Source organism: Myxocyprinus asiaticus, chromosome 26 (assembly GCF_019703515.2).
Source record: "Myxocyprinus asiaticus isolate MX2 ecotype Aquarium Trade chromosome 26, UBuf_Myxa_2, whole genome shotgun sequence".
NCBI lineage: Eukaryota > Metazoa > Chordata > Actinopteri > Cypriniformes > Catostomidae > Myxocyprinus > Myxocyprinus asiaticus.
In genome coordinates this window covers 16,180,468-16,196,430 of record NC_059369.1, presented here as the reverse complement: position 1 = coordinate 16,196,430, position 15,963 = coordinate 16,180,468, and the positions used below count along the sequence as shown (strand labels likewise).

Below are 15,963 nucleotides of genomic sequence, written 5' to 3'. Positions count from 1 at the left end.
TGTGTTTTGAGTGTAAAGCACATAAGAGCTGTTTGCTTAACAAAGTCTTTTTCCAAGATGGCGTTTCGCAAATATTTTCCACCTTGTGAGTGATTTACTGTATCCCTTTGTCTGACAGGCACGAGGGCTGTTTTATATAAGCAGCGCCCATTGCAACTGATTGTGTTCACTGTAAACGCATGGAACTCAAGACGCTATGCTTTCGGTTTGAGCCTTGCGTCTCTTCTCTTCTTCATCTTGAGTGGATTCGCCCATTGCAGTGCACCCGTGGCTATTTGCGGCCCGCTCTGATGTGCTGCTATCGTTCACGTTAGGCAGTTGTGATGATGTCAGGGATATTTTGTAGCTGGGCTTTCATAAGTGAGACATGTATGTGCTCAGGTGAGGCACTTACTGTAATTTCCCCAGTGGGTGGGAAAACTGAGACTGACTTGAAGTTGCTCACTTGTACCTTGAAATAAAAAAAAAAAAAAGAGGATGAATGGCGTTAACCCTGTTGGCCTGAGAGCGTGACATATCCTCTGTAACACATGACAGTTTCGCCCTGTTTGTACTGTTGTTAACAGCATGCCAGGAGACTGCCATTTTGCAACACAGATTTATCTCACCTCCATGTCGCCTAGAAGCCCTTTCGCTTTCCCCACTGTTGTGAGCCAGGAACGAGTTTGTGGTGTGACGTTGGTTACTTCATTCATGGCCTGTCATTCACAAGACTGCCATGTCGCAACACAAGGAAGTAAGACGTATGCAGTGTTTTTCCATGACACTCAAGAAGGTCTGAATTTGTGGAACAATGCAGGTCACTTTCAGTGCTTGTTTTACTGTTGTTGGCAACGTGTCAGAACATTGCTATGTCACAACATGGGGATTTGAGGCGTATGCAGTACTTTCTGTAGGCCTTAAGAAGTTGGGCTGTGGCCCACAATGGATATGAGACACCTTAACTGGACACTAACAAGTCTCTGTTAAAGATGGTTACCAAGAGACAGATTTGGTCACGTCCGTCCAACTGATTTGTGTCAGTAGACTTGGACGATGCTTACTTTCATGTACAAAATAGCCCCTCGCCACAGACCACTTTTGAAATTAGCCTTCGAGGGGGTAAAGTCTCAGTTCAAGCCAAGGTTCTTCCATTAAAATAAGAATGCCTCATTATAAGTGGCTATGCAGTCACTTACGTCTCCTTGTGTCATGCCGCTGTATAGCCGCCCTTGCAATTTAGAGAATGCCTTGTTCTCTTAAGACGAGTGTTACACTGAGCCAAGTAGCCAGAAGTTTGTCACAGTGGATGCATCCAACCCAGGCTGGGAAGCCCTGTGTGAGGGTCAACCAGTCTTCGGCACCTGGACAGGTGTGCAAACTATGTGGCACATAAATTGCTTAGCACTGCTTGCAATCCTCCTGGCTCTGAGAGCTTTTCAGACAGATGTGCAGGTTCAGTGTCTGATCCATTAGGACAACACTGCATTTTTGGCCTCGGAAACCACGCACTGTCACCTTGGGTACTCAATGACCCAGGCTCTGCTGGGCTTGGATGCCTCACATCACATACGGCCAGCAAAACGCAAATACACGTCATTCCCAACCGCTTGCTACACCAAGTGTTGTGCAAAGCTCGGGAAGACAGGGAAACCGTGTTGCTGGTTGTGCTGCAGTGGCCCAACAGCATTTGGTTCCCGAAGCTAGAGGAGCTGTTGGATGTTCTACCATGGGAAATTCCTGTGAGGAATTTACTCTCACAAGTCAAGGCATGATCTAGCATCCCCAGCCGGAGCTGTGGAGACTTCATGTCTGGCCTCTGAACAGGTTTTTTTCTGGCACAATAGGGTTGCCGCAGCCTGTGCTTGACACCATACTACAGGCCAGAGCCCCCTCGATGAGGCGGCTGTATACCTTGAAATTACAAGTTTACGCTAACTAGTGTTCTTCCCGAGGTCAGGACCCAGTGCATCGCCCTGTGCAGAGAGTGCTTCACTTTTTGCAGGAGCGTTTGGATGCAGGGCTTTCTCCATCCATCCTCAAAGTGAATGTCACTGCTGTGGGTCTGAAGACCATGCTTCTACTCACTTTTGCTACGGTTAAATGTATTGGGGGATTTTCAGGCATTGTTGGTCGATGATTCTTGTTTAGAATTTGGATTGGGCTCGCCTAAAGCCATTCTCAAGCCTTGGGAGGGTTACAGTATGTGCCCAAGGTTTAGGCCACTCCCTTCAAAGCTCAGGTGGTAACCTTACAATTAATCAAACAAGGCACAGAGACTGCACATGCTTTGCCCAATGAGGGCACTAGGCATGTGCATTGACCATACAAGTCAATTCAGACTGAAGGATTAGATCTTTGTCTGCTTTGGAGACTGTTCAAAAGGCTTAGCTGTCTCCAAGTAAAGACTTTCTCACTGAGTTGTCAATGCCATTGCACTTGCTTATAATTCGTAAGGCATCCGGTGTCCCATGGATGTTAAAGGGATAGTTCGCCCAAAAACGAAAATTCTCTCACCATTTACTCACCCTCATGCCATCCAAGATGTGTATGACTTTCTTTCTTCTGCTGAACACAAACAAAGATTTTTAGAAGAATATTGTAGCTTGTAGGCCCAGACAATCCAAGTGAATGGTGGCCAGAACTCTGAAGGTCCAAATATCACATAAAGGCATCATAAAAGTAATCCATATGACTTCAGTGGTTTAATCAGTGTCTTCAGAAGCGATCCAGTGGGTTTTGGGTGAGAACAGACCAAAATGTAATTTCGTTTTCACTATAAATCTTGACAGCAGTCTCCTTGGCGATCATGATTTCAAGTTCAATTGAATGATGTTATTTTTATTTTTTTCTCCCCTTTTTCTCCCCAATTCCTAATGTACTCTAAGTCCTCATGGTGGCGTAGTGACTCACCTCAATCCGGGTGGCGGAGGACGAATCTCAGTTGCCTCCGCTTCTGAGACCGTCAATCCACGCATCTTATCACGTGGCTTGTTGAGCGCATTACCGCGGAGACATAGCGCACGTGGAGGCTTCACACTATTCTCTGTGGCATCCACGCACAACTCACCACACGCCCCACCAAAAGCGAACCACATTATAGCGACCATGAGGAGGTTACCCCATGTGACTCTACTCTCTCTAGCAACTGGGTCAATTTGGTTGCTTGGGAGACCTGGCTGGAGTCACTCAGCACATCCTGGATTCAAACTCATGACTCCAGGGGTTGTAGTCAGCGTCTTTACTCGCTGAGCTACACAGGCCCCTGATTGAATGATGTTATTTAATAATTGGCATGATTTTAAAGGGCTTCAGAGATCATCACTCCTGGGAGGAGTTCCCATAGCATCAGCTACTGACAGTGTCTTGTTCCCTCCTTTCAGGGAACCAAGATTACAGTCGTAACCAGACTGGTTTCTTTCTAACATGAGTAGTTTCAATAACCCTGTTTTACTAAATTATACACATTTATCAAATTTCACATTTGATCAAGATTTAGAGATATTTCATAACCTCATGGGAGTGTTTGAGATGTGTGACTGTCACTCACAGTAATTTCAGTTGCTTTACTGCAAGTAGAAAATAACAGCTAAGCATTTGATAACTCAAGAAATCTAAGTAACCCATTTCCCAAAACCTGTTTACATAAACAAAACAGTGAACAAGAGCTTTATCAGTACATGGCACCCTGCCATCTCTCTGACCTTGAGAAGTTCAAACGTAGTCCATTCTACCACTTTTCCAGCACGACACTTCAGTCACAGGATTGGCATACTACTGGTTTCCTACTGTGCATACTGGGAATCAGGACTGTAATTTTGTCTCACCAGTGATACATACATCTGCTGTACTGCATCCCTGAAAACATAATCCACTGCAGAGAGCTGCATGAGTGTAAGATAGATGATAGAATTTGCTGATAGCATATGTTCAAATGAATGAACAGCCTGTGTTTTTATAGTTGGAGGTCACTGAGTTTGATCAGCTAGAGTAAAACAGCTGCTATCAGGACTTACTCAAAGCACTGATAGCGATGCTTGTCTTGACATTACTCCTCGTTCTGTGCGTTCGGTTAATGATGCAACATTCCTGTGAACACACCGCAGTTCTGGCACAGAACCAGAGCTACTGGATCAAAATGCTTATGTAAAACCAGACAATTAATTAGAGCACATTCACCATATTATGTTCAAGATCATGTATATGAATATCTGCTGCATCCTTCATAGTGAGGATTTGTCCATGAGCGCTCCCAGTCATGTAATAATGGTGATCCGGGTAGTTTCTAAACTGAGTTTCAGGCTCTTCACTAACAAGTTGTCTAGGCCAGCTTTTTTCATCATTAGATTTCTGTATTTTGAGTAGGCTGTGCACTGATAATATGTGACCCAATTCTTCCAAGAGACCTCCACAGCTCAAAGGGGGTTAAAAAACAACAACATTTGCATTTCCTAAAGGAAATATGCCAGGGCCTGCAAGACAGCTAAAGATCAGCATTAAAGTGTTTAGTGGAAATGATCCAGAAAAGAAGCAAGCAAGGGGTACAAGAGACAAAAAGAAGCAGCTGAAGCAGACAGACCATTATGACATCATCACTCAGAGACAGACATTCTGTCCATGCCAGTAATTAGGATATTTTAAAACTTCACAAATCTCATGATTCTTAAAAATATGTAAACGCAAAGAAAACATAGGGCTAAAATGGTCCACAATAGAGTGTTCTTAAGTCTGTTTGTTAAGTGTGTGTGCCCTGTTCTGGTCATCTGGTCTTGCCAGAGGTGTTCAACCTGCAAACTGTGTTTTGCAAGATGGTTAACCAGCTCAATTGGGTTCACACCAGCAGAGCCAATTTGGTTACTCTGAAAAAGTTAATAGGGATAGAAGGGATTTTGAGCTGCAAACACTTAAAGCAACTCTGAGCTGAATGAAACTTTAAACCGTGTCAATATCACATCCGTGTCGCTCCGCCTTCACAAGAAAAACAAAGAGTCTACTCTGTAACTAAAGTTCTTCAGCTGTTTGAAAGGCAAATATAAAACTGGTCGCGTTTGTTTGTTTGTTTAACTCAAATATGTTCGTTCAGTCGCTTCTCTTGGCCGGATTGATCGTATCCTCTAATTCTCAGACTGTTTTCCCCATATTTTTGGACATATTTTCTCTATCACGCTGATTTGTTGCGTATTTTACTCAAGTTTGCTTCACGCAGAAGAAGGCGACCTCTGTTTCTCGCGCTGGCTCGAGCAGGTCGAAACGCGGCCAAACAAGCCGTTTATTGTTTTCGATGATAAAAGTTACACGTTTAAAGACGCGGACAGAGAGAGCAACAGAATAGCGAACGTGTTACGGGCCACGGCGGTTCTGTTCATGCTGAACGAGCAAGCGTTTATCTTCCGCTGGCTCGCGCTGGCGAAACTCTGTTGCGCGTGCGCGCTCAACAACAGCAGCATCCGCGCACGGAGTTTGAGTACGAGTTTGATCAGATGCTGCAGCGGCGTGAAACTCCTGATCGCGTCTGCAGGTGAGAGGAGCGACCGATCGGCCACTGCATTTGCATCTCAAAGTGGAAACAAACATAAAATGGCTCACGAAGAGGCTGTGTTTGTGCAATTCTAAGAAAGCCACAAGTCATATTTTAGGGTTTGGGTTAGTTATAATCATTATTATATTAATGTAAAGAAATGGTTCAGCAAAAATTAAACAATTTCTACTCACTCCAATGTAGTTCCAAACCAGTATCCTGTTATTCTTTTCAGTGGAAGACAAAGGATAATTTTTTATTTATCCTTATATATATATATATATATATATATATATATATATATATATATATATATATATATATATATATATATATATATATATATATATTGTTTTTTTTTTTTTTTTTTTTTTTTTTTTTTGCAATGGCAGTTCACAGTTTCAAGCTTCAAAAATCATCATAAAAGTACATCTCAAGTGGTCCATATGACTGTTTAATATTCATATAACAGCTTTATGTGAGGAACAGACCCAAAGTTAGGTCGTTATATATTGAAAATCTCCTCTGATGCAGCTCTCAGATCTCACTCTTCATTCCATATTTTCAAACCATCTCGTTATGAAACGTGCAAGAACGAATGCCAAACCGGGTGTGACGCGTCTAAGGATGTGCAAAACTACACGTTTTCATAATCGACTAGACAGTGGGTTGTCTAAATGACTAGGCTGTGTTATGGAAAATAATATTGAATTAGGCTCCATTATTTTCATGTGACCCCAATCAGACATGTTTCAGAGGGATATACGGTCGCTAAGCGCAGCACTTCAATGTGGTAACTAATGAATATTCAACAAAATATAGGCTAAACAACTATAGCATCTTACTGCACAAAGCTAACAAAGTAAGAAAAGTATGAAATAAGAAAGGCTCCAATACAGAGTGGCACAAAACTGTTTATGTGCATCCTGGACGCCGAATAACTCGCTTCAATGTAACCAAATGACTTTAAAAACAACTTTTTTTACTGTAATTATTTATTTAAACACTGTCAGACCTAATCAGTAAAAGACTTTAAACTCTCAAAAGCACCTCACAAATATGGGAGTATTACTCACAGCAGAGGATTTAACGTCCGACAGCGATCGCCTTGTAATGTGTTGTTGATGCGGCGCTTTGATGGCTGAAACAGCAGCGGTGCATAAATGGACTAATCTTAAAGCATTCAAGAGATGAAACTTCTTGCAGATGGTTTTACTGTGCTAACTGTTATTCACTGTTGTGCACAGCAAGCTATAATCACACAAATACACTCTCCAAGAAGTTGCGTATCTCAATTAATTTGAAGAATTAAAATTAAAATTGCATCTCCCATTAAAACCACCACTACTAAAATTATTGATGTTAGTAGTCGACCTCACTAATTGACTAGTCAGTTATTGGACGACTAGTCAATTAGTTGACCACCGTGGCACATCCACGCATCAGTGCACCATTTTTTAATCTGAACCAAACGTGAATGAGATTTGAGAGCTGCAACAGTGTTGTAGTGTGTTACTGTTGTTGTGATGTGGTTTAATTGTGTCATTTGGGTTTTGTTGTCGTCTCAGAGCTGTAGGGTGCTGTAGAAGAGGTGTTTGAAGATCTGCAGCAGGACGGAGTGAAGGTTTTCATCATGGCTGAAGATCTCAAATCATTGTGTATAAAGAGTTTGAGCAGAGCAATGCAAGAATCAACCGACGCAGCCATTCCTCAGACGCTCAGATCAAATGTATGCTTCACTTCACCTGCAGTCTACATATATATACATCTGGAACCACAGGTCACTCACACACACAATATTCCTTTAAATTGTACGGCTACAGGAATATAAGGGTTAGTGTGTCAGACCTGAATGTGTTTTAAGAGGGTTTGCACTAATACAGAGATGAAGTTAGCTGTGTGTGTGTTTTTCAGGTCATCCTAAAGCAGCAGTGATAACTCAAACGCGTCTGCTCGCCACTCTCGCTGTGTTAGCCTCTAATGGCGTAACAGACAGTGATGTCATGTACATGACTCTTCCTCTATATCACACAGCGGGCTTTCTCATCGGCTTCTTGGGCTCTGTAGAAACAGGTGTGTGTGTCTGTTTGAGTGTGTATGAGCCACTAATTGTTATTAGGGACTCAGTGTATAATTTTCTCTCTCTCTTTGTGAAAGACCCTCACATACTAAATACAAATTTCACAATCTGCATGTTTTATTCTCATAATACTATCACGTAAGTGTATAGTTTACAATTAAAATAATCTTTATTTCTCTCATTTTAAGGTTCAACTATAGTTTTGCATCGCAAGTTTTCTGCCTCTCAGTTCTGGAAGAGGGTCGATCACATAAAGTGACTGTGATTCAGTACATTGGAGAAGTTCTGCACTATCTGTGGAACACACATCAGGTACAGGACTGACACCAGTAGACACTGTACAGATCAAAGGAATGTTCTGGATTCAATGCAAGTTAAACTCAATTAAAAACATTTGTGGATGATGTTGATTTCCACATAATTAAAAAAAAAAGAATAAAAAAAAAAGAAAAAAGAAAGAAGAATAAATCATTGTTATATTAAAGTGCTTACAATGGAAGTGAATGGAACCAGTCCATAAATACTATTATTGGATACAACACTACACAGACAAGTTTAGTAAGTGATTTTATCACACTAAAATCATGTTAAAATGTATAATGTTTACATCTTGTATTTTTGCATTTATGGACTGTCCCCATTCACTTCCATTGTAAATGCCTAATGATGTAGGATTTTCCTACTTGATATCTCCGAACTCCAACCATAGATGCATTCCATTGCCAAATGCTCGGACGATGACGTGTAGGGAAACAAAACTGCAACACTCCTGTTAGCTTAGCAGGGGTTCAACTGTCACTAGAGACGTCTCCTAGCAACCCAACTGATAAACAATGCTGCAACGCTAGCATTTGTGCTACAGCTGTATGCTAATCAAAAGGGAGTATAATTTACCATGTTTTATACACCTGTTTCTGCAGGTGTTTGTTAAACAAGCTTTAATATCTTGTAATGTAGGAACTTTAACTCATTTATCTATATTATTTAATAAAAACAAATGTTTAGGGGGCCTGGGTAGCTCAGCGAGTATTGGCGCTGACTATCACCCCTGGAGTCGCGAGTTCAAATCCAGGGCGTGCTGAGTGATTCCAGCCAGGTTTCCTAAGCAATCAAATTAGCCTGGTTGCTAGGGAGGGTAGAGTCACATGGGGTAACCTCCTCGTGGTCGTGATTAGTGGTTCTTGCTCTCAATGGGGTGTGTGGTAAGTTGTGCGTGGATCGTGGTGAGTAGCATGAGTCTCATGCACAACGAGCTACGTGATAAGATGCGCGAATTGACTGTCTCAGAAGCGGAGGCAACTGAGACTTGTCCTCCGCCACCCGGATTGAGGTGAGTAACCGTGCCACCACGAGGACCTAGTAAGTAGTGGGAATTGGACATGACACATTGGGGAGAAAAGGGGATAAAAAAAAAAAAAAAGAATGTTTATCACTTACTTTGTATATCTCCCTGAGTGCCAACATGTTTGTGTGACATCACGCACCTGCATCTCGGCGAAATCTGTGTTGAGAATTTCCCCACAAGTTTCCAAGTTGGAATTCTGACTTCATGTGGCATTCCATTGCTCTTTTCCTTGTAATAAGTTTGAGAATCCAACTTTCCGAGTTGAATGGAACGCAGCATTACTGTAACCATTTTGTTTTATAAACGAGGGACGAGTAAGACTTATCTATGCCCTAAATGCTGTTGATTCAGCTTAAGATGTATTGAACCTGGAACATTCTTTTAACACACACCAGAGTATTTCTATTAACTGGTGTATGAAAGTACAGTATGTAGTACATAATAGTGGTTTACAGTACTTTAGTTTACAGTAACATACTTCACATTAAATTACAGTTGTCTTTGTCAATGTGAAAGTCATCTGACTGTGAAACAGATTTAGAGTGCTGGCAGCTCAGTGCGGTCAGTGAGGTCGTGGGGTGTGTGTGATAGTGTGTGTGTGTTTTCAGTAGTATTCGTACAGTTGTTACTCTTGTAAACTGACCTCAGCACAGCTGGTTCTTACAAATAGCTTTATTATTTCTACTCTAACTGTCTGTCTGGACTCTCTCAGTGCAGTTACACACTTCACACAGCTCAAGACATCTTCACTCTCATGAATTCACAGACAGTTTTTAATTAAACCACAGATTTGGGTTTTAATTCATGGAAGTCATAGTTTGGGGGGTGAAATGTAAACAATCTAACTTTGGTCATTGAAACTGGATCCTGAAAGAGCACATGAGCTCCAATCTCACAGTGCCATGTGATCATCCTGTCACCCAATGAGAGAGAAGTTTAAGAGCCGGGTGCCGATCTGGGAATAGCTACTGGCCTTTACTTGGAATAACGCATCAGGAGTCAATGAAACAGATATGCTGAATGTATAATGACATATATGGAGTAGATCACGTTTTATGATGTTTGATTTCAGGTTTCGCTGTACCCTGAACTGTAAATACCAGCACTGACATGTTATTAAAGATGTTGTCACTGACATCTTTAAAGTCATCCAAGCTCATCTGATTATTAAATGAACATATGGAGGGATTATATTAATATATAATCTGTTTATTATCTGTTTGATTCTCATAACAGATGAATAACTGCACAGACACAGACATTTGTCCTAAAGCTGCCAATTAATTCTGTATATCATCCATTTGTTTGTGTTTTTCAGAGAGAAGATGATAAAGTCCATAGTGTGTGTTTGGCTATTGGGGGCAGACATGTAGAGGGAATTCCTCAATTGGTTTGGCAAAATTGAAGTCAGAGAGTTTTACACCTCCACAGAGGGAAATGTAGGGTTTGTGAACTACACTGGAAAGATAGGAGCTATTGGATGGGTCAGCTTACTGCACAAAGTACAACTGCATTTCTGCACACGTCAGAAACTCTGAGATCTTTTCACTGGAGAATATTAGTTTTTTTTTAATTAATTTTTTATCCCCTTTTCTCCCAATTTGGAATGCCCAATTCCCACTACCTAGTAGATCCTCGTGGTGGTGCGGTTACTCACCTCAATCCAGGTGGAGGAGGACAAGTCTCAGTTGCCTCCGCTTCAGAGACCGCCAATCCGCGTATCTTATCACATGGCTCATTGTGCATGACACCACGGAGACTCCGCATGTGGAAGCTCATGCTATTCTCTGCGATCCACATACAACTTACCACACACCCCAGTGAGAGCGAGAACCACTAATCGCGACCACGAGGAGGTTACCCCATGTGACTCTACCCTCCCTAGCAACCGGGCCAATTTGGTTGCTTAGGAGACCTGGCTGGAGTCACTCAGCACACCCTGGATTCGAACTCATGACTCGAGTATTAGGTCAACTTTAACATGTTTGTCTCTTGTAATACAGAAACTGTTCCCGCATGCACTCATTAAATACGATACAGAGCGAGACGAGCCGGTCAGAGATTCTACAGGCCTGTGCATCGAGGTGCCAAAAGGTCAGTGGTCACACAGATAAACATGAAACACGGGAGAGGGGGTAAAAATGTTTGATCTATCTCTAGAGTTCCCTTTAGCAACTCCAGCAAAGAATAATTGCTTCCAGTAAGAAATATATCTCAGGGAACAGTCTGAAATTACTGTAAAACTGGCTAAAAACAAATTGTAGTATTTAACATGCACATTCTGGGCAGTCACTCGAGCAACTTCTTGAGGTGCATCCTGGTAAGTTAGGAGACTTAGTTGACATTTTGAAAAATGTGTGTGTTTATTTTCAGGGCAGACAGGGCTACTGGTATCGAAGATCACAGAAATAGCTCAGTTTGTGGGTTATGCTCAAAATGAGCAGCAAACTGAGAAAAAGAGACTGCACAATGTGTTGAAGAGTGGCGATGTGTATTTCAACAGTGGGGATTTAATTAAGATTGATAATGACAATTTTATCTACTTCCAGAATCGTAGACACATTCAGGTATTTCCATGTTGGGCTGTTGTCAAATATAGTATTTTAGAAAATGTTTAAAGCTACAACGTGTAATTTCTGTGCCTCTAGGGGCACCAAACAAAATTGCAGAAATAACTACATAGATAAAGTTTGTAGAGACAAACTTTGATGTTAGCTTGACAAAGCCTTTTCAGAAAGTTTAAAATTGTTTTAAAAGACAGACCAATAAAATTTATAAGATCACATTAGACCATAGCAGAGCCCCTAGAGACCACGTCAGATCTCATTAGACCACATCAGACCCCACTGATCTCAACAGATCCCCAAGAAACCACATCCAATGATTTCAGACCCCATTAGACCTCATCAGACCATTAAGAAACCACTTGAGACCACATTAGACTACATCAGAACCCCTAGATAAAACATCAGACTTCATTAGACCATATCAGACCCGATTAGACCTCATCAGATCCCTAAGAAACCACATCAGACCACATTAGACCACACCAGAAACCTTATAGAAAACATCAGACCTAATTAGACCTCATCAGATCCCCAAGAAACCACATCAGACAACTTTAGACCCCATTAAACCTAACCAGACCTCCAAGAAACCACTTCAGACCACATTAGGCCACATCAGAACCCCTAGAGAAAACATCATACCACTTCAGACCCCATAAGACAGCATCAGACCTCATCAGATCACTGAGAAACCACATTAGATGACTTCAGACCACATTAGACCTTATCAGACCTCCAAGAAACCACTTCAGACCACATCAGAACCCCTAGAGGAAACATCAGACAATTTCAGACCCCATTAGAGCTTATCAGACCTCCAAGAAAACATTCAGACCACATTAGACCACATAAGATCCCCTATGGAAAACATTAGACCACTTCAGATCCCATTAGACCTCTTTAGACCTCATCAGACCACCAATAAACCACTTCAGACCACATCAGAACCCCTCGGGACCACTTCAGACCACTTTGTCAAGATGACATAATGATGACCGTTTTCAAACACGTTTTAAATACTCTGCTCATCTACCTAAGAAACAAGACGCTTATGATTGGTTTTTGTGGGCAGGTGGAAGGGGGAGAATGTGATGACCACCGAAGTCTCTGACATCATCAGTATGGTGGACTTTGTCGAGGAAGCGAATGTTTACGGAGTGCAACTTCCAGGTTTGATGTTGCATTTGGTCTGAATATCATGAATAGTTCTTCAGGTGTGACATCACTGACCTCTCCATGTGTTCATCTGTGTTTGTTAAGGTTATGAGGGACGCATTGGAATGGCTGCAGTGAAAATCAGAGGTGGAATGGAGTTTGACTGCTGCAAAATGTTTAACCATGTCTGTAGTTTCCTGCCTGCTTATGCACGACCTCGATTTATATTAATTCAGGTAAAATTTTTCCCATAAGCAGGGTTGGGGAGTAACGAAATACATGTAACGGGAATACGTATTTAAAATACTAAATATAAGTAACTGTATTCCACTACAGTTACAATTTAAATAATTGGTAATTAGAATACAGTTACATTCAAAAAGTATTTTGATTACTGAAGAGATTACTTTGCATTTTATTTTCATTTGTTTCATTTAATATTTAGTCCTTTCAGATGAAAAACATTTATACATATAAATGATGCGATCCAAAGTGCATTTGAACAGCGGTGAAACACTGTCTTATGATGTGTTACATTCATACGAGCAAACAGAGAAGTAAGTCTGAAGTAAGTTTGGAGCAGAAGAAATAGAAATAAACCTTGTGTAAATTGTCATCTTTACGCCAAGCTAAAATGCTATTTCTAGCCAGTTTACATGCACGTTACCAGACCCGATCATATTTTTTTATCAAGAAAATTCACGTTAGATCATAATTTCTTTTTTCTAGTAAGACCTTTGATATTAGGGCAAAAATCATATTCTTGATAATAATTTTTGTATTGTTTTCCTGTAAAAATATCTAAAAATCCTTAAAACAAGATCAGTTTGATTTATCTTGTTTTAGAAACAACACTGCATAAGATATTTATGTTTTTCAGTGAATGTATTTTTAACATGTGTATTTTGTCTTACTGTACTGGCAGAGTTTTTATAGTCAAAACAAGTGAAAAAATCTACCAGTGCTGAAGAAGTAATCCAAAGTATTTAGAATACGTTACTGACCTTGAGTAATCTAACGGAATACGTTACAAATTACATTTTACAGCATGTATTCTGTAATCTGTAGTGGAATACATTTGAAAAGTAACCCTCACAACCCTGCCCATAAGACATAATAAACCTGTATGAAGATTATAAAAAGGTGATATTATTGGATGCTTCTCTATAGAACTCTATGGAAGTGACCGGGACCTTTAAACAGCTTAAGCTGAAGCTTATGCAAGCTGATTTTTGACCCCACAGTGACCTCTGAATCTTTGTACTTGCTGTGTGAGCACAAGTGAATGTTTGTATCATTAACTGCCTCCATCTGAGGAGATCTTATCTGGCAGCATCAAACTTTGATTTGTTTGTCCAGTCTGGTAAATGCACTGGGGCATACTATCATATTATTATGATAACAATATTAACATCAATTCTGTGGTGTGTCATTATTAATAATATTATTAGTATTATTATGTAGGATAATATATTATTGCTGTACTAAAGAAGAACAGATTATTAGTGTGAAAACGTCAATTTAAATTAGAGACTTTTACAGACTCCAACCCAGTTATCGCTTGCTAATGATCAAATGTCTGTCCACACAGATCAGCTGTTTCTCCTGTTTGAATACATTAACATTTTGTATATAAAACTATATCAGTTACAGGCAACTAGATTAAAAGTACCTTGCATCAGAGTTTATCTGCATTGTTTGTCATCAGTGTCTTGATGTCTGTGATCAGTGTTAGTTTACCTCTTGCATTCCTGTGATTCAATTAAATGTATTTACTTTTTGTATGTTATTGTTTCAATTATGGCCACAGTGAGGCTACAAAACCTGATTAAACTCAAGAGGGCAGGGTTTGGCTGGTTAGCATGGTCCAGTTTGCCCCTGCTGGTAGATGCTGTAACTACATCATCTGATCCCAAAATGAACCTGTGGCCGCCATTGAGGATGACGAGCCCTTCCTCAAAATAAACATGCAAGCCATAATAATAAATTATGTAAAAGTGTTAAAAAATATTAATAGTTACACATCTGAAGACAGCTAATGATTGTTAGTGAATTTATCTGATGCTTTCACAGTCTCAGCATCAGACTGCATATTGGACACAAAAATAGCAAGAGTTTTCCAATAGTTTCAATAGCTGAAATCTGATTGGCTGACTTCCAGGAGTCAGGGTGCAAAGGTTGTTGCCAATCTAGTCTAGTGAGAAGCAAAATTGTGTTTACTGAGTAGCATGGATTTGAATGATTATCCTCACAAGTTCATATAGCTGTTTACCTTTTATTCCCCTCAATAAGTATTTGAAAAAATAATAATTATTTTATAAGCTTAACCCACTAAATTTGCATTTTTTACCTAGACTAGACCAAACTGATCTCTTTTACAGGGAAACTAAGCATAAGGTGAAATGCTGTACAAATGCTTACTTGTGGGTTTTACCATTTTGAAGTTCACAATGCTACTCTCGCAAATGAAGTAGTGAGTCCAACGGCGTGCACACAGAAGTGAGTGGTGAGTTTGAGCGGGAATTCACAATAACAAGCACCAGTATCTGAAAATGTGAAGTTGACATGAATTACGTTTGAAATGTTGACATGTTCAGTGGGTTGACATCCCCCATCTTAAACCATTTAAATAGCATTTTGCTAATCATTTGTATCTTCATTTATCTTTCTCTGAAAAATAGAAAGAAAGAGAAAATGAAGAGAAAAAATAAAGAGAGAAAATAAAATAAAATAAAAAATAAAAAGTCTATATTTTCCTAACTTTATTTCTCATAATTACGACTTTTGGCTATATTTTGCAATTGCAAGAAATAAAGTCACAACTGTCAGGTAAAATCAAAAATATAAAAAATATATTTTTTATAGGCGGGATCAAGGCATCATAGAACTTTTTCACAGGAATGTCATCTTTGACTTTTGATGGTAATGACGACGAGGATGTGAGGGATAGACGTAGTCTCTTCAATGGGCTAAACTGTAGTTTAAAGTGTTTTGGGGTCCTTTCACGGACAAAACATTGAAATAGTATCTTTCCAAGAACATCCAGTAGGCACAAAACCCCACACGAGTTGTAGAAAATCAGACATGATCTAGCTTTATACAGATTTATACCGTGCGTGACATTGAAGAGACTGTAAGTCTATCCCCCAAAGCCTCGTTTTCATTTTCGTCAAAAATCAAAGATGGCGATACTGTGAATAAAGTGTATTCTCACACTAGGTCCAATTAAAATAAAAAATAAAAAAAAGTGATCAAAATGGTTTGAATGAGAAATGATGACCAGTTACAAGACCTAAATACTTTATATACATAGAACTAG

General features: G+C 40.1%; 1 pseudogene; it reads left to right on the top strand.

Moving 5' to 3' along the window:
* Positions 1-5,050: 5,050 nt before the first annotated feature.
* Positions 5,051-14,392, top strand: LOC127417441 (long-chain fatty acid transport protein 2-like; annotated as a pseudogene).
* Positions 14,393-15,963: the final 1,571 nt, after the last annotated feature.